The sequence below is a fragment of the Sphaeramia orbicularis genome, chromosome 2 (assembly GCF_902148855.1).
Source record: "Sphaeramia orbicularis chromosome 2, fSphaOr1.1, whole genome shotgun sequence".
Taxonomy (NCBI): domain Eukaryota; kingdom Metazoa; phylum Chordata; class Actinopteri; order Kurtiformes; family Apogonidae; genus Sphaeramia; species Sphaeramia orbicularis.
The window spans coordinates 27,041,289-27,063,398 of NC_043958.1; the positions used below are offsets into that span (position 1 = coordinate 27,041,289).

Here is a 22,110-nt window from a genome sequence, read left to right on the forward strand (position 1 = left end):
GGGCATCCCCCATCTTCAGACCCTCCTTCTCGACAAGGAAAAACTCCAAAAACCCAGTGGGAAGAGAGAAACCTCGGGGAGAACCACAGTGAAGGAGGGATCCACTCCCATGGACGGACAGGCTATAGATGCACCTGGACTGATGGATGTCCATTTGCAGATGTCTTTCCCAAACTTATCAGTGAAAAACGATGGACAGACAAAATGAAAAGAATATTTAAAAAAAAAAAAAGTAATAAGATGACAATGAGATTAAAACAAACTTTTACAAATAGTGATTTGACAGCAAAACAGTCTATGTATGTTATTTGATGACAAGTACTGCTGACAAGTTCACAATAATTATTTTTGTCTTTGTCAACTACATTTGTTAACGTCATCCTTCTATCTCTGTGCTTGTGCTAGGAAAATGAAAGATACAGACACTGTGGCTACATTAGTAGAAAAGAGTGTAGCCACAAAACGGCACAGCCAGTCTGGGTCCCTGCTGCATAGCAGACCGCGGTGATGAGCATAGCTCCCCCGGGAAATTTTGGGAAAAATGAAGTCTTTTCCCTGCATTCTGGTGCATTTTGAGCTTAAAAATATGTTCAGTTTCATACAACAAAATTCAAAAAAATTAACTTAAATCAACATTTTCATTTAAACTATTTTTATTTCTAATCTAATGTATAACAAAACAATAAATGACAGACTTATAGATAAGACACAAGACTTTATTGGCTAAAAATATACATACAGCATCTTACCAACTTCTAATGAGTGCTAATTCAAGTAATTGTTTTATGCGATTCTCTAAATGATCATGATCCATATTGTTCTGTTAATAGTTGTATTCAGTAAGAAAATATTTTTTTCTAAGCCAGAAAACCTATATATTTTGTAAAATTTCTCCCAAAAATTCATTTCTTTCATTTTTAAAAGGTGCAATGATGATGTGAAGGATCTTAACTGAAACAGTGAAACCTCTGAGTATGATACCACACATTGGGGATGCACCGATACCACTTTTTTCCAGACTGAGTACGAGTACTTACATTTGAGTACTTGCCGATACCGAGTACCGATACTAGTACTTAATAATCCCATTCCAGTTCTTAGTTCCTTTTGTAAATGTGCTTTATTGTCGTTGTCATTAGTCTGACTGGAAAAAAGTTCTGCTACTGACATTTAATGTGTTGGAATGAGCGTTTTTCAATTAATCCACCAGGGGGCGCTGCTCTGAATTAAGCATACTGGACAAATACCACGAAGAAGAGTAAAGATTTTGGGGAGAAGAAGAAGAAAGTCAATAATAGCAAACATGGAGACGACAGAGGCAACACTAATGTGATACTAATATTGCAGCGTTTTCGCTGTTAAGGTTTAAAAGTGAAGCTTCAGCAGGTAGAGAAAAGAGAAATGAGCCAGAAGTTTCGTTTTCACCTCCGCTGGTGGCAGTCTGCACCGCTCCATACCCCTCTGTGTGCAGTGTGAATTCATAAAAAATTGGAAACGTTCGGGTGAGTTCGATCGCTTTCGGCAGCGCTCTTCAGTACTGGAGACCGCGTTTATTATTTTCCTTGGTTATCGCTCGGACATTTTCAATCAGAGATGTAAGTTGGTTGATTTTACTAAAAAATTCCTTTGCCACTGTGGCTACATGGGTTGAAAACAACTTTGCCAACCAGGAAAATGTATTGCCAATGGCGATGTGCCGTTAGACTAGCACAAGCCTAGTATCTGGATGATAATGATATATTGGATAGATGGATGATTATTCTATCTGCACCATCCATCCATTTCTGGCTGCATGGGTTCTGGTGCCTCCACAGCACTGATGAACATGTGGAGTTGGTCCCAAAGCACCTTCAATGTCAGCTTCTAATGTGTGCTAAGTTCTAAGCACTAAATGCTAATGCTAGGTTCTGTGTGCATAGACCTTTTTCACACTTGCCAGGAATATGTAATCATTGTGGAAAAGGACTTCCTGCCAAGCATCAACAGTGAGACAAAATGGATAAGAGAGTGTACTCAACCTGCCTGACCGATTTGCCAAATATTAAATTTGTTGACGTTGCAAGGTTCATTGATGAAAACTCCTTAACCATAAAGAACAAAATCAGTAAGGGTATACATTTTTCCACAAGGAATTTGTCCATAAATATCAAGGTAAGTAGAGAGCAATCAGGCTGTTAGTGAACTACTGGCTAGAATGACAAATCATTAGTATGTTTACTTAGACTTAATTTATGTCTAATGTACAGTCGACCTGGCTAAAGCATCACAGTCTGCTTTGAATGAAGCATTATGGCATCAGTTTATTCTATTTAGGGTTGTCCAAGTTGACATCCTCTATGGAGTGACAGTAATGTTAGCTGAATACTATTATCAGTTAGCCTTTTTTTGGGTAATGTTTATGTTTATGTACTTTTGCGAACAGAAATGAAGCTGTTCCATGAGAAAAGGCTAGGCACAGCCCCAGGTTTCAGGTGGCGAACAGTGATTCCCATACACGTAATCTTCGGACTTTAAATGTCTGCTGCAAACATAACCATGTCTGATTTAGAAACAGTAATGTTTTGTTTTAAGTTTCATTTTGAAATGCTTTATTTTGAAGCAAGTTGAAGTTCCATTGGGCTGCTCTCAAGGACAGGGCACTGAAGCGAGTTGTGAACTTTTAATTCCTTCATAAATTGCATGCAAACAAGGTAATGTTGTATATCTGTTTTAGTTTATACATAGAATTTTAAAATATTAGCATATTGCGCATGTTATCATTTTACATTTGCTTATTGTGTGTGTTTAACATATTTTGTCATATCTATATATTGTTTAGTTTTCACGGTGGATTTGGAGGACAAGTCTCAAATAATCCCGTTACAAGAAAGCCACTTGTGTCTGCCTGTGCTTGGAGGGCCTTACATGTACTACTATTTTTAATCACAAACTTTGGTCCCTCATCCCACCGAATCGCCTGAATCCATTTCTGCCTAACCTCACTGTCCACAAGGAAATAATGAAAAGACAAATACGGCTGCTTTTGGGCCCAACAACAGCAATCTGGAATACTAAAAAAACTCTTGTTCTTTGCTTGCACCGCAGTTGCCCTGATAGGTGAGGAAGTAGAATTCCACAACGATTGCATATTTCCGGTCAAAAATACGGAAGTTGTGAAAAAGGTGTACTGGGATGGGTAAAGTGCAGAGACTAAATTTCCCTATGAGGACAATAAATCAAAGTGCATGTGCTCAGTTTAGGTCCAAGGAAGAGTAACATTTATCTTTTTATTTTTTATTTTATTTATTTTTTTATTTACAGACAGCAAAGATCCAACTTCCTCATTTCTGTTGTGTCTGCTGCCTGTTAGAGGTGAGAAACTCAAAGGTGTTGTGTGCTTTACCCAGAGTTTTGTCCCTCAGACAGTACTGTGCAATAACTGAGAAAACCAGAAAGAGGAGAGAGCTGCATAGCCAGAGTTGCTTTGTTTTCTACTGTTCCACCGGCTTACACCATGATATTATTGACTGGCTAGAGGTACAAACCTGTGCCCAGAACACAAAGTACATTTTGCTAAAGATTTGAACCATGCAATAGAACAAACCAGCTTGGTTCCTTGCGTTGTTTGTTTTTTTAGTCATTTTAATGCCAAGGTTCACATTCCGTTATTTAAAGAACAATAAATGTATCTGAGAATTTGATGGATAGTGTGAGTATAGGTCTGGATGGGAGACTACTGTCATTAATACTGGTGATGACGATGGCAATGGCGGATTTACCTACCAGCACCCTTTGCGCCGAGTCCCCCTGTTTGAACATGTAAAATGTTGAAAATAATAAAACTGCTCTTGTTGGGATTCAAAACCCGGTCTCCTGTATCGTAAACCGCAGCGTTACTTACTGAGCTATCTGTCCACATGTACTTCTAAGTACAAATTTATGCGCACGCACAATTTATGATGAGAGTCTATATGGTAAAGGGAGTTAAATCTAAACTAGATTAAAGTCTAATCATGAAGAGACAACTGTCTATTCAAGCAGCATTTGGATCTGCATGCCGGAAAAACAAATGGGTAGCCACAGAAGATATGTAACGTATTATCATACAGTCAGAACCATATAACTGCATGGACTGAATATTAAATATCTTTGAACACAGCCAGTGATTGAGTGATCACACAATGTTGTCAAACATAGGCCTATACCTCTACTGTATCCTGTTGTTTCTGATTTAAAATGATTTGGAATGCAGTAGATTTTAATGCCATAACTGAGGACAACTTTATTAAATCCAACTCTTTGCTTTAATTCCAAAAGTGGTCACAATAGTGAGGTTAAATTGTATTCATTTTATTAGTGTATGATAAAAAAAAATATATACAGTTTTATGTGATTTGAAGTATTTATAATGTTGATTTTGTTTCACTTCGCCCCCTTGAACCCGCACCAGGGCTCTGACCCTGGACATTCTCCTGCTACCCCCCCTTCATTTTTTTCTGGATCCGCCACTGTGATGATCATAGTAATAACTTTCTGTCATTAAAAACACACCTGCATTATAGTTCTTCTATCATGATGCGTGCTCCAAGTAAAAAAAACATATACTGAGGAAGCAGACCTCATTTCACACTTTTCTCCACCCTCCTAACCCCTCAGTCCAGGTTTGGGTGTGTAAGGAAGCCTATAATTCCTGAACAAATCCAGGAATCCCCCTGACAACTAACCCCACTGGCATGGCCCAAAGCCATGATGGTGCATATATTGTTTAAAATTTCACCAGCCACACCAGCACTTCCTAGGGAGTGTTTTCCTCCCAGGTTAACACGTGACCTCCATTTCCTCTGTGACTCTGTGCTTATTTTCCCTTACCCTGTCGAGTTTGAGTCTCACTATTGTGCCACATTCCCAATGCTGAAAAGCCAGAGTGTGTTAGCTTGAATCACGATGTGAATTTTTTTTCTTCGGCCTGTCATAGTGAGAAAGGAGGGCACAGGTCAAATGATGGAGAGCGGACTAAGAGAGAATGACAGAAGATGCCAAGAGAGACTGACAGCTTAGTTACAGGATCAGGTAGAAACAAAGACAGCGCAGTTTACAAGCCTGGGGCAGCTTTTCAGACCTCCACTTCACTAGAAACATCAATACAGAAGAGACAAGGGAAAGGAGGGGAGAGGCAATCCAGATAATCCAGCGTTAATGAATGGACAGTCATGATATATGCATCTGATAGTACGTTGGAGGACACAGTATCACTCCATTTATACCAGCATGAGATACATTATTTAAAGGTATGTGTGTCACTTTCAGCTGGATCCTGTGTCCACTGAGGACAGCACTCAGCTTACAGCAGCACACCACAGGAAAAGACTAATGCAGCATTTTGTATTAATATTACCTTTTTTTATTTTGCACTCACTAAAAAGGACAAAAGTGAAAGAAAACAGGACTCTAAGGAACAGCTAAACTAATGGAGTAATTGATTTTCTGTGGTCTACAGTGCATCTTGATGCGTTGTGTTGAGTAAGTGACTCTGTTTCAAGAGCAATTGAGTGGGATTTGGTGTGAAAGCACAAAAATGCCCCCTAACTCAAAGCCCCACGGCAGCTCTTTTTTTTTTTTTTAATGCAACAAGACATTATTTCAGCCCCACTGGGGCTTTAAAGAGACTTTCTGGTGAAGTCTTGCCGGGGTAAAAAACACTGTCTTCTTCAATTCAATAAAGGCTGTTGCTGGTTCTGTGTTTACTCTCATGTTGAATCCCTGACCACTGACTCAGGGCAAAACCAGATGATTTTATTTATAACGCAGACAAGCACATAATCTCTCTGATCAGATAAGTTAGCCTTTAGAATGGCAAATCCATTTCCCATATTTTACTCTGTCTGTAGTGTCGGAAAGTATGCTTACACACAGATAAAAATCATGAGGATGCTGTCATAAAATACCCCCACTTTATGAAAAAGTTCCAAATGGTATCTACTCACGGAGTCAAAGGTCCCTCTGTTCCCATCATCTGGAAAGAAATGAAAATATATCAACATCTTTCCGTTTTGACACAGATTCAGCTTGAAAAAACTGTTCAAGACTGCAGCCAGGAAAATGTTGTCCAAGTCAGCTAAGTCGTATTCATTTTTGTTGGCATGTTGATGCTGTAAGGGATGCCATAGTCAGCAACAATGTGTGAATCCAACACTTTATCCAACATTAAATTAAGTTTCAAGTCCTTGGAAACCTAGCTCGTATTATTAAAAGTGTATTGTTGAAACTGCTCACTTTAAGAAACATCTAAACAGAAACATATTACAACAGAAACAATACAGTTTCATCTATTATATTGCATTAGTCTAAAAAAGGAGAAACCCATCTGTCATTACTATAGAAGGGATTTTACTGTTTAAATTATTTCTAAATGCTTGAACACTACACTTGGCTTTGAAACCATTGACAGCCAATGAAATCATGACTAAAAGGGTCAAAAAAGATTTTGGGTGGAACCTTAGAACCGTTGCAGCAGTAAAGTGTATGCAGAAGAAGCAATAACCACAAAAGTCTGTAATTCATACTTATTTGTGTACAGTTAATACTTCATATGCTTTTCAAATTATGATTAATGTGCATTGTGTTGCTCCAATGCAATATTTTTCAAGGGTTTGATGAGTTTTACAACATTATTTTTCATGAATATCAAGTTATTGTTGCATGTTCTGTGAATATAAGATGATAGCTACTGGTATAAATTGTACTGTTAAAAGTGTCCATGGCAATACAATGTTTATTTTATGAAATGCATCGACTACAACTCTGTGTTCAACACAAACTTCCCTTTTGGATAATTAATTTTCCCTAGCTACCCATCTTGGATGAGCTATAATTATATGGTTAATGTTTCATTGATTTGGTGGTTAGTGTGAAGAGTTTAGCAAAAATAGCCTCTAAGTTTTAGTCTCTCAGAAAGAAAGAAATTAAACTAAGTAAGTGTCGCAAATTTAATTTAATTTAATTTAATTTGGCCAAAAGTTAACACACTTTAAGTTAGCAAACAGGGATGCAGCTTAATGCTAGATGAGATCTAAATGCATATGTCTATTACAAGCTAGTTAAAACTAGCACATGTACAATGACAGAGACTTATGCTGGGAATCAAAATAACAGCTAATGTTGCTGAATGTCCGCTGGATTCAGTTGCTGCAAATAACCATTAACAAGGCTATTCAAGGTTACAATAAATGGGTTTGGTGGGGTGTTAAAAAGGTTTAATTCCACTGTAATTCATAAATTAAAAATAATGACTGAAGCTCACTGTGCAACACATACAATGTAAATGTGTTTCATCATTGTGCAGATGTACAAATCCAAGTAGACAGCTCTTTTTGCCATCATAGTCTAGGCTATGTTATTGTTACATGTCATATTTTACACATTTCTATAAAAAGGTTAAGCCATATAGGACCTGGGATGATAATTTCTCACATAATTAAAAAAATCATAATCATAACAGCAGACCATAATAGCTTACAGTGCATTTTACTACAGGGCTTTGTAAGTTAATGATTTTCTGTGTGTTTTTGTGTTTGCTGTTTTGTCTATTTCTGTTTGTTTGATGTTTCACTGACCCAATTTTCCCACATGGATCAATAAAGTTTCATTTTATTATCTGATCTTAGATGAAAAATGTCCCCAGTGACAGTTTTACGGTGTTTGTGATTAGATGCTGTAAATTACTAATTTGTTTGCAGTCTATTCCCAACCCACAACCCTTACTTTCTTATTTTTCTGTTTCTTTAGGAGAATTCCATTCTGTCTAGATTTTACATTCTTGTTGTTGTTTCTGTGAACTTTGCAGGTATTCCTTGAATTTACAACTGTACCTGCCAGTGAAATGCACATTATGATACTTCCTCCTCACTTTCTAGGCACTCCAGGAGAGACTACAGTCTGTGAGGGTCAGATGACTGCAACACTACTCCAATTACTGAGGTTTTACTTCCTACCTCGTCTTCATTATAACACCCAGGTCATCCGATAGGGCCACTGGATAGAGTTGTAACAGTCTAGTCTGTCTGTAGTGAAATCGGGAGTCTCTTGAGGCTAAAGCTGCATGCTGAAAATTCAACTGGTATGTTACTGCAGCTGGGTTGAATATATACATTTTGTTCTAAAAACTGTGGGATAGTAATAGCTCCCCTTTAGAAACAACCACAGTGTGTCCTCAGAAAATATAAGGGAGTATTTGCACAGTAGCAGAATAAAATAACAATCGCTTTTTAGAGTGGATTATAATGTACTGTGCAACCGTTCAGAGTAAGAAAAGGGATTAAAGCTTGATGTCTTCAGGGTGGAAAGCAGTGGAAGCTCTGAGATCATTCTGGGCCGTGTAGCTGGCTTATTTGACTTGGGGCTTCGCCTGCAGAGTTCTTTAAACAGACCAGACAGACGGAGATGCCATCTGCTCCTCTGACCAGTTTTCAAACACCACCACTCCTCCTCTTCTGCGTAGGAAAAAGTGACTGTCTCCTCTTTTTCACATTAATCACAGCTGGCTGCAATGTTGTGGATTCTGCTTTAAAAGGTAGCAATAAAACATGATAAAAGATGGAGCTGCTCCATAGTGGAAAGGTAGTTTCTCTTTGGAGGAATTGCACTGTTCCACAGGTCTTTCAATGGGCCATGAGGTCGATAAGGGTGAGAAAATGAATTTACCTTGGGATTTTGTTGAGGAAATATCCTATTTAGTCTTACAATAGCCTGGTGTATAGAGGCAGCCTCTGTCAGGTTTCAGCAGGAAGGTCTGGGGACCTTTGTGGTTACTAAAAGGGTTCCAGGAAATATCCACTGAGGTGTTTCTTCTTCTATTACATAAATCAGTCACTGACACAACAGCCCCTCAGGATCCTCAGCTCTTATTCCTGCACACAGGCCTGTAATTTCTTTACTAAGGCTAAGCCTGCCCTCTGCTGTTCACAACCTGCAAACACAGACTGAGCACCATACGGATGATGTCATATTTGGACAGAGATACTTGGATTCGTGTCACACTCGTTCCACTTTAAAGCATGCAAGAGTTCATTAAAGGAAAGACAATGATGATAATACTGAAATGTTATTTAACGACCTTTCCAGTGTATTACAGTTAATGGAAACTAAGACTCAAACTAGTGAGGAAAAGCACAGACAAGAGAAATCATGATATGCAGTTACTACAATTCCAAATAAAAACATTTCACAAAAATCTATTGATATATACATCTAGTCATATAGTTAAAGGTATGGGTATGAATGTGTATGTGGTCATGAGTACAGATGAGATGTGCTTGAGCGTGTGTGTGTATTAGTTTATTTTCTGTGCCACAAACTGAATTGTTCCGATAATTAGGGACCGAGCAGAAAGGTGAGGCTCTCTCACTCACTGAGTGAGAGGCCTTGCCTTGAAGCAAGGCCCTGTTGTTTTTCGTTTGTTTTGAATTATTCAGACACCACTTTCAACTGGATTTTGACCCCCTAAACATGCTTAAAAACTCACCAAATTCGGCACACATGTCAGGTCTGGCAAAAAATTTGATAAAATGTAAAAAGCAACCCCATAACTGCCAAAATGTGCTCTCTAGCACCACCTATGTGAAAAAAAACATACTGGCCCTAGTGGCCAGTAGGAATGTCGTAGAGACAAGAAACCAATGACAAAATGTTTGTTGGATGAAGCACTACAAACGATACACTGACACCCATGACCTAACTCTAACAGGAAGTTTGCAATATGCCTTTCAAAATAAAATTTCTAAAACTAACTCGTATGACACTGTTTGTCGTACTGGCTTCTAAATAACACCAAAATATAGAGCAAACCCTTCTCAAAAAAGTGATCTCGTAACTTTGTAATTACTGCCTTAGTTTTGTTTTTATATGCCCGGAAAGTTGAGATGTCTGGAACTCATTTTTCACTTTGGACTTTTTCCCCACATGTGACATATCTATACGTTCACAAGACTCACCACAACTCTCATGTGCAAAAATTTTTGAGATAGGATGTACAGTTATGGATTTATTAAAATTAGTTTGTTTTTATACTTTTTCCACTTTAAACTGCTATTTGACCCCCTCAGCATACTCCAAAACTCACCAAATTTGGCAGACATGTCATGGCTGACAAACAGTTTGATACAATATCAAAATTAACCCACTGGGTGCCAAAATGGACTCTGTAGTGCCACCTATGTACTAAAAAACACAAAACAAAAACTGCCCTAGCTGCCTGTAGGAATGTCACAGACACATGAAACAAACCCCAAAATGTTGGTCTCACTGAGCCTGACAAATGACCCACGAGCTAACTCCAACAGGAAGTTGGCAATCTGCCTTTCAGTGTGACTCTACATTCCTGCGATTACTGCTTTTTCATTTCGGACTCACACGTTATACATCATTACATTCACACAAGTCTGCAGAATACACAAGTGAAATAATTTTTGAGATAGGACCTACGGTTATGGAGTAATCGTGATTTGTTTGAAGAGTACTTTTACTTTAAATTTTAACTTTAACAAACTCACCTCTCTGTTATAAGGCCTGAAAATCAGCCAGTCACTGTCTAACTGGGTAGTGTAACGATTAGTGAATAGGGCTGTTACATAGAAGACGTACATTCGAGTCCCATGTGGAGCAGACTTTTTTTCCCCTTTATATTCATAAACAGAGGTTTGCTGCATTTCATTGTGGGTATGTGACAATTTGCATACAGAGGAAAGAGTACACACAGTACGTTTTTGTTTTTTTGTTTTTTTCAAAAATAAAAGCCCTATTAAAAATAAAAAATAAGGAGTATTAAATAAGTTCTTTTCATTTTTATGACCAAACACTCGACTGTTTGTACAACTTATCTTCATTGAAAATTATTCTTTCTCACAGACACACACATAATAAGGTTTTTCAAAATAAAACCCTTCAAATGTGGTACATCATGAGTTTTATGCTCAATTATTCATATGATTTCAATTCATTATTCAAAGTGATTTTCTCTCTCTCTCTCTCTCTCTCTCTCTCTCTCTCTCTCTCACACACACACACACACACACACACACATACACACAGTAGCATTTTTCAAAATAAAAGCCTGATTAAAAGGTAATGGTGGTTTCAGCAAAGGGTCGCTGGTGTTTTATAGGGATGAAAGGAGGACGGCCACAAAAGGGTACGAGCTGGTGTCAGGACGGAGAGGTGTGAGTGGAGCTGAGGTGTCGACGCTCACAGGAGGTGGTTCGCACAGGGGGCAGAACACACGGGAGGCGGAATGCGTGGTACGAGGTCCCGCCCAATGCTGCTTGCAGCTTTAATTTTGTTATATAACCAACAATAAAGATAAAAAATCTATGCATCTACCCATTTCATTTAAATAACAGGAATATCTTCTCATACTGGATGCAGTGTCTGTCTGGCATTTGCTATAAATCTTGCCAAAACAAAAATCTACATATTAAAAAAGCTAACTCAACATTTTGGCATTAGACACCCAGAACAAATGAAGATTCTGCACTGGATTGTTTTCAAGAAGGTAATACCTAAAGTTACTGTATGAAGGGAAAATCATCTTCAACATCACCTAGATCACAAAGAGTACATAAATGTTCTTCAGGAATGGTTTTAAACTGCATCTGTGTAACTCAGTTTGCATCTGTAAAGACCCAAATCTTAACTGAGCTGATACCTGGAGTCTCATGTATAAATTGTACGTGTGCGTGGAAATTTTACAATGTTCAACACACACGTCAGGATTTGTGCACCAGTACGAAAACTTTTGACCTATCATGATAATGTAAGAAACACAAAGAAAGTACGACAAAGTACTGAAACTCTCCAATATCCATCAAAAGACTTTTTTGAAAACAATATTTCTTGACAAGTTTGAGCACTTGATGATTTGCACCTAAATGCTGAAACAAAATCACATACAAACTAAAATGAAAAGTTTCCTCCATTCACGTCATGTGAAGGGAGTTGCTGGCCTGAGCTTCCTAATCCTCATCCATTTCTGGCACCAGACCCATGGTTCCAGACGATGTCCATGGCAACCACCAGCATCCACATGTTCTGTAACAATAAATGACATTGTCTTCTGTATGACTAAGTGTCCAGTCTGTTTAAGATGTATCTGACATGGCACTACAACTGTGGATGATTCTAATTGCTAATAAACAAGATCTAAGTCACCTTTTTATTTTATGCATTTCATATCTGACTCCCTGGTGGTAAGATGTCACAAAGTGGTATTTCTTCATTGATTGAAGCCACTCACTCCTCATGTGGGGTTAACCCCTGCATTACCGGGCCTCCTCCTGTAACTGAAACAACTCTGACTTTTACATCAACTTTAATGTTGGATTTTTTTTTTTTTTTCGTTAATTTTGTTATGATGTGAAATTCCAATCCTGCTATGTGATCCCACACCATGTTTTTTCTTCTATTAGGCCTACCTATATGAGAGGAAAGATCATCAATTAAAAAAAAAAAAATTACATATATACATATATATATATATATATATATATATATATATATATATATATATATATATATATATATATATATATATATATATATATATTTAGAGAGAGAGAGAGAGAGAGAGAGAGATTTTATTTTATTTTTTGGGTGGTCCGATACAATGTCATATTTGGAGAAATTGTTCTTCTTTGATGTTGCTCATGTTTTTTGCCATTGTTATTTAGACAAAAGGTGAAAACATGCCACATACTGTATTTCTCCTCATTTACATAGTTATTAATGGGAGGAGATGAGGCGGTCCAAGTGGCATGTGCAGCTGCGTTCAATTCCAAGTCAATCAGAATATATGAAGGAAACGTGTGCAGGAACAAGCATATGCACAGATTCAAACATCTGAAAACGATGTACTTTCCGAGTTTCAGGACTATAGCATTTTTCAGTATGAAAGCTACTCGCGCTTTCATACATGAGGCCCCTTTTGTATTCCGTAGATTTGCCTTATGTTCAATATGATAATCAACTCATATTAAGGCTCTGGCTTCAAACAAATCTGTTTATTTGACTGTTGTATGTTTTCATATCCAACTGATTCTGTAAAGGTGAGGCAACCTTGTAGTGATATAGGGCTCTACAAATACAGGTACATCTCAAAAAATAGGACCAATGGCCCTGTAGTTTACCAGCACTTCCTATGTCTTATAATGGAGAAATTTTTCAAAGTTGCACCAAATCCAGAATCAGAGCTGGATCCAAATAATTTCACTAACTTTTGTTGACAACATTATAAAGAAGCTGTATACCAAGTCTGAAGTCAATTGGAATTGTAGTTTTGGAGAAGAGGACGATAGAAGTTTTGTAACGGACGACAGACAATGATGACAGACGATGACGACAGATGACGACGACAGACGACGATGACAGACGACCACGACAGACGACCACAACGACAGATGACCATGACAACAGACAACGACGACGACAGACGACGATGACAGACGACCACGACGACAGACGACCATGACAACAGACAACGACGACAGACGACGATGACAGACGACCACGACAGACGACCACGACGACAGACGACCATGACAACAGACAACGACGACGACAGACGACGATGACAGACGACCACGACAGACGACCACGACGACAGACGACCATGACAACAGACAACGACAACGACGACGACAGACAATGACAAATGATGACGATAGACGACGATGACAGACGATGACAACGACGCCGGAGGCTGCATGATGATAATAGCTTATAGCCTATCGGCCGGTAAGCTAAAAAATTGAATATCATGAAAAAGTTCAATATTTTTTGTCACTCATTTCAGAAAGTGAAACCCATATATTACATAGATTAATTAGACATAGAGTGAAATATTTCAAGCCTTATTTCTTGAAATTTTGATGATTATGGATTGCAGATAATGAACACCCAAAATTCAGTGTCTCAAAAAATTAGAATATTGCATAAAATCAATAAAAAAATGATATTTTAAACAGAAATGTCAGGCTTCTGAAAAGTATGTTCATTTCTATGTACTCAATACTTGGTTGGTTCTACTTTTACATGAATTACTGCATCACTGTGTTGTGGCAGGGAGACGATCAGCCTGTGGCACTGCTCAGGTGGAATGGAAGCCCAGGTTGGTTTGATAGGGTCCTTCAGGTCATCTTCATTGTTGGATCTGGTGTCTCTCATCTTCCTATTGACAATACTCCATAGATTCTCTATGGCAGGGGTGCCCAATCCTGGTCCTCGCGAGCTACTATCCTGCATATTTTAGATGTTTCCCTCTTCCAGCGCACATGATGGCTTCTGCAGAGCTTGATGATTGGCTTATCATTTGAATCAGGTGTGCTGGAAGAGGGACACATCTAAAATATGCAGGATAGTAGCTCTTGAGGACCAGGATTGGACACCCCTGCTCTATGGGTTTCAAGTCAGGTGAGTTTTCTGGCCAATCAAGTACAATAACACCATGGTCACTGAAGCAGCTTTTCGTACCTTTGACAGTGTGGGCAGGTGCCAAGTCCTGCTGGAAAATTAAATCAGCATCTCCATAAAGTTTGTCAACACAAGGAAGCATGAAGTGTTCTGAAATATCCTGGTAGATGGCTGCGTTGACTGTGGACTTCAGAAAACACAGTGGACCAACAGCAGCAGATGCCATGGCAGACCAAATCATCACTGACTGTGGAAACTTCACACTGGACCTCAAGCAACATGGATTCTGTGTCTCTCCACTCTTCCTCCAGACTCTGGGACCTTGATTTCCAAATGACATGCAAAATTGACTTTCATCTAAAAAGAGGACTTTGGACTTTCCACAGTCAGTGCTGAATTGGGGTGCCATGGCATCTGCTGGTGTTGGTCCACTGTGTTTTCTGAAGTCCACTGTCAACGCAGCTGTCTACCAAGGACATTTTAGAGCACTTCATGCTTCCTTCTGCTGACAAGCTTTATGGAGATGCTGATTTCATTTTCCAGCAGGACTTGGCACCTGCCCATACTGCCAAAGGTACCAAAAGTTGGTTCAATGACCATGGTGTTACTGTGCTTGATTGGCCAGAAAACTCACCTGACCTGAACCCAATAAAGAATCTATGGAGTATTGTCAAGAGGAAGATGAGAGACACCAGATCCAACAATGCAGATGACCTGAAGGACACTATCAAACTAACCTGGACTTCCATTCCACCTAAGTAGTACCACAGGCTGATCATCTCCATGCCACGCCACATTGACTCTATGCACAGCCTCACTACTTCCTGAGCTTCTGGAGGGTCCTTTATTTCCTGTCTTTTATTATTGGACACACTGATTAATCCAGGTATGCCTAATTAATCAGTAGTCACAACAAGAAGTAGCAGACACACCTGGATTAATCAGTGTGTCCAATAATGAAAGACGGGAAACAAAGGACGCACCTGAAGTTCAGGAAGTAGTGGGGCTGTGCATAAAGTTCATTCTTGCAAAAGGAGGCCTAACCAAGTCTTGAGTTGATAGAAATGAACATACTTTTCAGAAGCCTGACATTTCTGTTTAAAATATCCTTTTTTTAATTGATTTTATGCAATATTCTAATCTTCTGAGACACTGAATTTTGGCTTTCATTATCTGTAATCCACAATCATCAAAATTTCCAGAAATAAGGTTTGAAATATTTCATTCTATGTCTAATGAGTCTATATAATATATGGGTTTCACTTTCTGAAATGGGTGACAAAAACTATTGAACCTTTTCATAATATTCAATTTTTTTAGATGTACCTGTAAAATTGAATTGAACTGAATTGAAAGAAATCCCTCTTTCCACTGCTCCAGGTGAATCTTAAATTTTTGTTTGACAGTATTTACATCCCAATGACAATAAAAATCTGACTGGAAAGGGAAAATACTGAAAAAAAACAGTTCCATAATCTCGCCTCTGTGTTTTACAGGACATGGCTACAATCCCATGTCTCCTTAAACAGCTCGCTGAGCAGTAAATTTATTCAGAGAACATCTCATTGCCAGATTCTGGATGTCTGATATTAACATATTCAGAATACCTAAATAACTATATTAAATATGTAACAGCAAATGTCAATAACAGATCCAAGCAGCAGTGACTATTATGTACCATGTCAACACACACATACACATTCATGGAATTAAACATAGATTTCGATATAATATTATCTATATAATAATCTCAAATGCACCAATGGATGACCACAAACGGCGGACACACAGCTGTTATCTATGTAGTCTACTGCAAAAATGAAATGCATTACAGTTAACCAGCATGATGAGTTCAGTCAGATCTATCCATTATACTTGCATCATAATCTGAAATCTTGAGTTCTGTCTAATACGTTATTTTTTGAGTTTACAGAAACTTTAACATTTGGCTACTGAACTTCTTTCAGTACATGTTAATATTTTTGCCTTTTTTTTTTTGCCTTATCCAGTTCATTCTCAAGAACACCTGTTAAAAGTAACAGGGACCAAGCAACCCACTCATTAAATTTACAACAGCTATTATTCTGAAAATGTCACTGAATCACTGAAAATTGCTGCTTTACACACGTTTTTTTAAGTTTAATCCTCTTCTTTTCTATCATTTCATGTTATTACTCTTGTATTCTACTTGTATTCTACGTGAAACTAGTTATTAATACCACTTTCAAAGGGAAACGGATGGATGGATGGATGGATGGATGGATGGATGGATGGATGGATGGATGGATGGATGGATGGATGGACGGATGGGTAGACAGATGATAGATGGGTAGACAGATGATGGATGGATACAGTTACATACATTACAGATTTAGGCTGTATTTGCTAACAACACATTCTTGAAGTACCATGTCCACTTATTACATATGTAGCAAAAATGTAGTATTATGATGAAGTGAAGAATAAGATAGGCCGTGAACCACAAACCTTATCACCTAGGGATTGACAGAGGCAAGACCCACAGGATGTTTAGTCACTTCAAAAGTATTTAAGGTACACAATATTTTTGATAAATGTAGTAGCTATTGATTTTACACTACTACCTATATGAAATGTGTGCACTGTATCCTTAATTTGTCACAAACGTAGTTCAAAGCCATGTCCTTTGTTTACCCAGAGAAGATGACTTATTGACTATGCCATTGTGAAGACATGGCTGTTACATCCCTTCTCTAAACACAAGGTAATAATGTGGCAGACAGGGGTACTTTTGTCTGTTTAACCCTTTAGCCCCTGACATGTCTGTGATGAGTGTTCTGAATGTATGATTTATTTTAAATATTCAAACAAATTCAACCTTTTGCTCAATACTAAAAATTTCAAAATGTATTAATAGAATAAACCTAGACATCTGAGCATGCTCAGTGTACTCCCCAACACCTGTGTAATTGGAGGTACAACACAGAGCAGTGAGTGAGACCGACTCACAATAAAAATACATGGTTTGAGGGTTTTTTTTTACACCGTTTTCCTTGCAGTTTTTTGTTTTTAGTGTCGTTTGCAGTGTTGTGTTTTTTTTGTTTTGTTTTGTTTTGTTTTTTTTGTGTGTGTTTACCAAGTTTTGACTGTGTAACTGCTTTTTGGTGTTGAACCAGGTGCCAAAAAGGAGCTGGACTGATTTAGAAAAATAGAGCCCCAAAACAAAAACTACAGGGCCAAAATTAAAATACTTGTTATTCAGTGTGTTACAGTGCACAGTTCATATTAAACATCTTAAATCTCTTATTGATGTACAGGGTGGGGAAGCAAAATTTACAATGAACATTTAGTTGGTTTTTCTCAGCAGACACTACGTCAATTGTTTTGAAACCAAACACATATTGATGTCATAATCATACCTAACACTATTATCCATACCTTTTCAGAAACTTTTGCCCATATGAGTAATCAGGAAAGCAAACGTCAAAGAGTGTGTGATTTGCTGAATGCACTCGTCACACCAAAGGAGATTTCAAAAATAGTCGGAGTGTCCATAAAGACTGTTTATAATGGAAAGAAGAGAATGACTATGAGCAAAACTATTACGAGAAAGTCTGGAAGATACTATTAAAGAAGAATGGGAGAAGTTGTCACCCAAATATTTGAGGAACACTTGGGCAAGTTTCAGGAAGCGTGTGAAGGCAGTTATTGAGAAAGAAGGAGGACACATAGAATAAAAACATTTTCTATTATGTCAATTTTCTTGTGGCAAATAAATTCTCATGACTTTCAATAAACTAATTGGTCATACACTGTCTTTCAATCCCTGCCTCAAAATATTGTAAATTTTGCTTCCCCACCCTGTAATGTACATTCCTTATAGTGCCTTATTTAGTAAAAATCTGTAAAACTTCCAAGTCCTCTCTTTCTCTTTTTCTGTTATTCCACCCTGTTTTGACACTGAAAACACACAGTAAAGCAAAACCACTGAAGAAAAGTAACACAAGCACATACTCACAGCAGCTTTTATGACACTTCCACAGTCGCAAATTAACAGCAGCCCGTTTGATTGAAACAATGTCTCAGGGGTTAAAGGGCTAAACCTAAAATGTTTTAAACAGCCAAAATAATGTTCATATAATTCAGAAAAAAAAATCACATTTGAGAAAATAAAAACTAACAAACATGCAGGTTTATCATCGACTCATCAAATATGCTCCCATTTGGTAAAGATGAAAGAACTGTGGATACACTATCAACTATTAAAACTCTGAGCTGAACATGTGACATCTAGTATCCAAAGAAGACCTGCAGAAAGTTCTTCATAATAAAAATCAAACTAATTGATTTTTAAAATTAAGGCAAAGACCAGACTATGCAAAAAAAAAAAAACTTCTTCCTACCTGGTTTACGTAGCCTCATGTAATCCTCTGCGGCGCCGACATGAAGTCTTTCATCATTAAAAGCACCTATGGGGTTGAAAAGGACTTTTACTAATGAAACTGACAAGCATCAGGTGAATACACTTAAGACTTCATGCCATAAACATCACTGCAAACAGTTTAATACTGAGTTTTGTGTCAAGATGTTCCCCGAGTGATGCCAGCAGGAGGACAATAAGTCATTTATATGCTGATTACAGCTGAATGGAATAATGTGAGCTGAAAATGTGTACCGCAAGGCTCAGGTAGGGAAATAGTCCAAAACTTGCCAGGTAATCTGCTTTAGTTGTAAGAGTAAAACATTAATTTCTAACTCCTGGGAAGAAAGGCTTTGGCAGCTCTTTGAGTCTGTGTTCAATACACCATTTTTTTTTTTTTTTTTTTTTTTTTTTTAAACAGAGCATTTTAATGTGAATCTTTTGGATGACAATGTAAATAGAACAAAATAGATACAGAAGAGATATGATGTAATTCGGAGCATTTATTGCACCCCCGTGGATGAGAAAACACTGTTTTCACCCCTAAAACCATCCTCCTATTTTACTCTGTCATTGACACACACTCACAGACACACTGGGCTGTGGGTCATGGAGCAGATAGACAGCTGAGCCATTAGTCTGGGTCCCTGGGGAAACAATTACACCCAACCAGGCAGCAGAGCCGGACAGGCAGTGGGAATTAATGATGGGCTCATGACTCAAGCTGAGGCAAAAGCTTACAGCAGACGCTGACACTGGGTGAGGACTCCCTCTGCTGGTTGTAAACTGAAAGAGTAGCTGGCCAGAGTCACTTCTATTAACCCTTCAACCCCTGAAACTTTATTTCAGTGAATCGGGCCACTTGTAATTTGTATCTGTAGAACTGTCTTCAAAGTTGTTATGTTCCTTTTCTTCAGTGGTTTTGCTTTACTGTGTATTCTAGGGTCAAAACAGGGTGGAATAGCAGAAAGAGACAAAGAGAAGAATTAAAGTATTTCAAGTTTTTACTAAATAAGGCACTCAGAATGTACATCAGTAATAGTTTTAGGATGTTGAACATGAACTGTGAACTGGAACACACTAGATAACAACAAGTATTTGAATTTTGGCCCAGTAGTTTTTGTTTCTGGGGCTTTTTTTTTTTTTTTTTTTTAAATCAGTCCAGCTGCTTTTTGGGACCTGGTTGAATTCCAAAACACAGTTACATGGTCAAAACTCAGTAAAAACACCGCAAAAAAAAAATTTTTTTTAAATTAAAGAAAAAGCCCAAAACATCTATTTTTATAGTGAGTCAGTCTCATTCACTGCTCTGTGTTTTGCTCACCATTACAGAGGCAAGGGGGGGTTACACCGAGCATGCTCAGTCTGTGGAAGAACATGGTCAATTCTATCAGTGAATTTTGAAATTTCGCTATTGAGTAAATGGTTGAATTTTTAGGAATAAAAAATAAATCAATCATACATTCAGAACATTCACCACAGACATGTCAGGGTCTAAAGGGTTAAGTTTAAATCTCTTGAAATACAACAACAGCAAAAAGTTTTAATGAGATCCTGCTGGAGTTCTAGAAAAATAATCTGTTTAACGGCCAGCTAAATCAGTACAGTACAGTGCATGAACTGAAAGCCATTGTTTGGTATTATTTTGGCCTTTTTCCTGCAAATATAAAACATCCAGTAGCTTTTATTGTACAGGATCTTAATGTTCAGTTAATTATTTATTGCAGATTACACTGTGTTGACATGGAGCACACCATTTCTGGATTTAACAGCCCAAGTCACATCCACATGTACAGATGGTGGCCGTGTCCTTTAGTGACCTTAAGAGCCACATCAGCATCAGAGAAAAGCTATCATATGTGCGTGGAGGCTATTAGGGGGTTATTTATTCGTCATCCATTCTGATAAGAATGAATCCTGTAATAGGCAGAAAAAAGCAGTTATTTTAGGGTTTTTTGGGGGGCTGTTAAAACCGCACCCATTGTTCAGATTTCCAAGCACACACCGTGTTCTTTCTCTCCCTGTAAAAATGCAGACCTCTATCTTCCAGTTTCCCTCACGCTTCAGCGTTAGGAGCCGCCACATCCCAGCCCCCACCTCCCCACAGCCCCTCTAGCTGCCTCCTCCTTCTCCTCCTCATCCGAATCCCCCCCCCCCATCACCACCACCACCACCCCCTTCCTCTCATCTCCTCTCCCCTCCTCGCTCTCCGTGGCCCGTTGCCATGGAAGCTGATTGGAAGGATCGCTCTGTGTCTCCGGCACATTGCCACTCCATCCTTGCCAACAGAAAACAAGGCAATTCAGAGCACAGCAGACAACCAAAAAAATGTCCTTATGGAGCATCCAGTGGAGGTCAGGTATTACTTGACAATAATAATAAAATGCAAATTAATATAAAAATGCCTATTCCGCTTTTTTTAGAGGACTTTTTTTTAAAGGTGCGCCAACTTTACATAAAAAAATCACATAGGGATTAAAAGAGTAAACTTGACATTCAATGCAGTGATGTGGGACTTACAATCTGTAGTTTTCCCTTAGTTTCACAGTCAAGGACATTTTGCTCAACGGTGGCATAAATACAAGCTTCATTACCTATTAATCACCCTTTAAACTAATTAATGGAGCTCTTTAGTGTGAAGAGGGATAAAATAATCAGCTGTTGCAGATCTTGATGCAGTCTAATTTATGCTCCAACTGGCAGATAAAGGAGCACAGCTAAAAGGTTGCACTGTGACAAGCTACTTTGTACATTAACAGCCTTTAAAATATCCCATTATTAATCAGCTTTTGCTCTCTTTAAAGAAAGAAACCAAGCCTGCTTCCAAGATTCTCAATGCTGTATAAAAAAATAAAAAAGTCTAATCGACAGATGAAGCACACACGTCATTCTCTGTGTGTAGAGAGCATGTAAAGTCAAGGCTAAGGCTTTTCTTAGCTTTATTTCTGATATTTTTTGAGCAAGCAGTGATAAAATAGACTGAACATTCAGCATTGCTATAGCAACAATGTTTAGGGGCTTGTGGGTGGGGGTTGGGTTGTTAATCACATATTCTTAAGAGAAAGTGTTGAAATATAGATTTCTTTTTGAATGCAAGCATGAAATCATACTTTTTATAGAAAAATACTGGCTCCATTTCTGAATACCAGAAAAGTAATTAATTAATTTTCTCACAGTGAAACTATTTCATTCAGCAGAATTTTTAGAATGGTGAGCCTATGAAAGGCTACTACGCAGGTACAGATGGATGACTGCTTCTCTTCACATAAAAAAAA

At 38.1% G+C, this 22,110-nt stretch overlaps 1 long non-coding RNA gene across 1 annotated transcript; it reads left to right on the forward strand.

Moving 5' to 3' along the window:
• The first annotated feature begins 1,310 nt into the window (after positions 1-1,310).
• Positions 1,311-11,408, forward strand: LOC115435526 (uncharacterized). Its single transcript, XR_003937705.1, has 3 exons — positions 1,311-1,465; positions 2,210-2,212; positions 11,398-11,408. It is a non-coding gene; the product is annotated as an uncharacterized LOC115435526 (long non-coding RNA).
• The last annotated feature ends 10,702 nt before the right edge of the window (positions 11,409-22,110 follow it).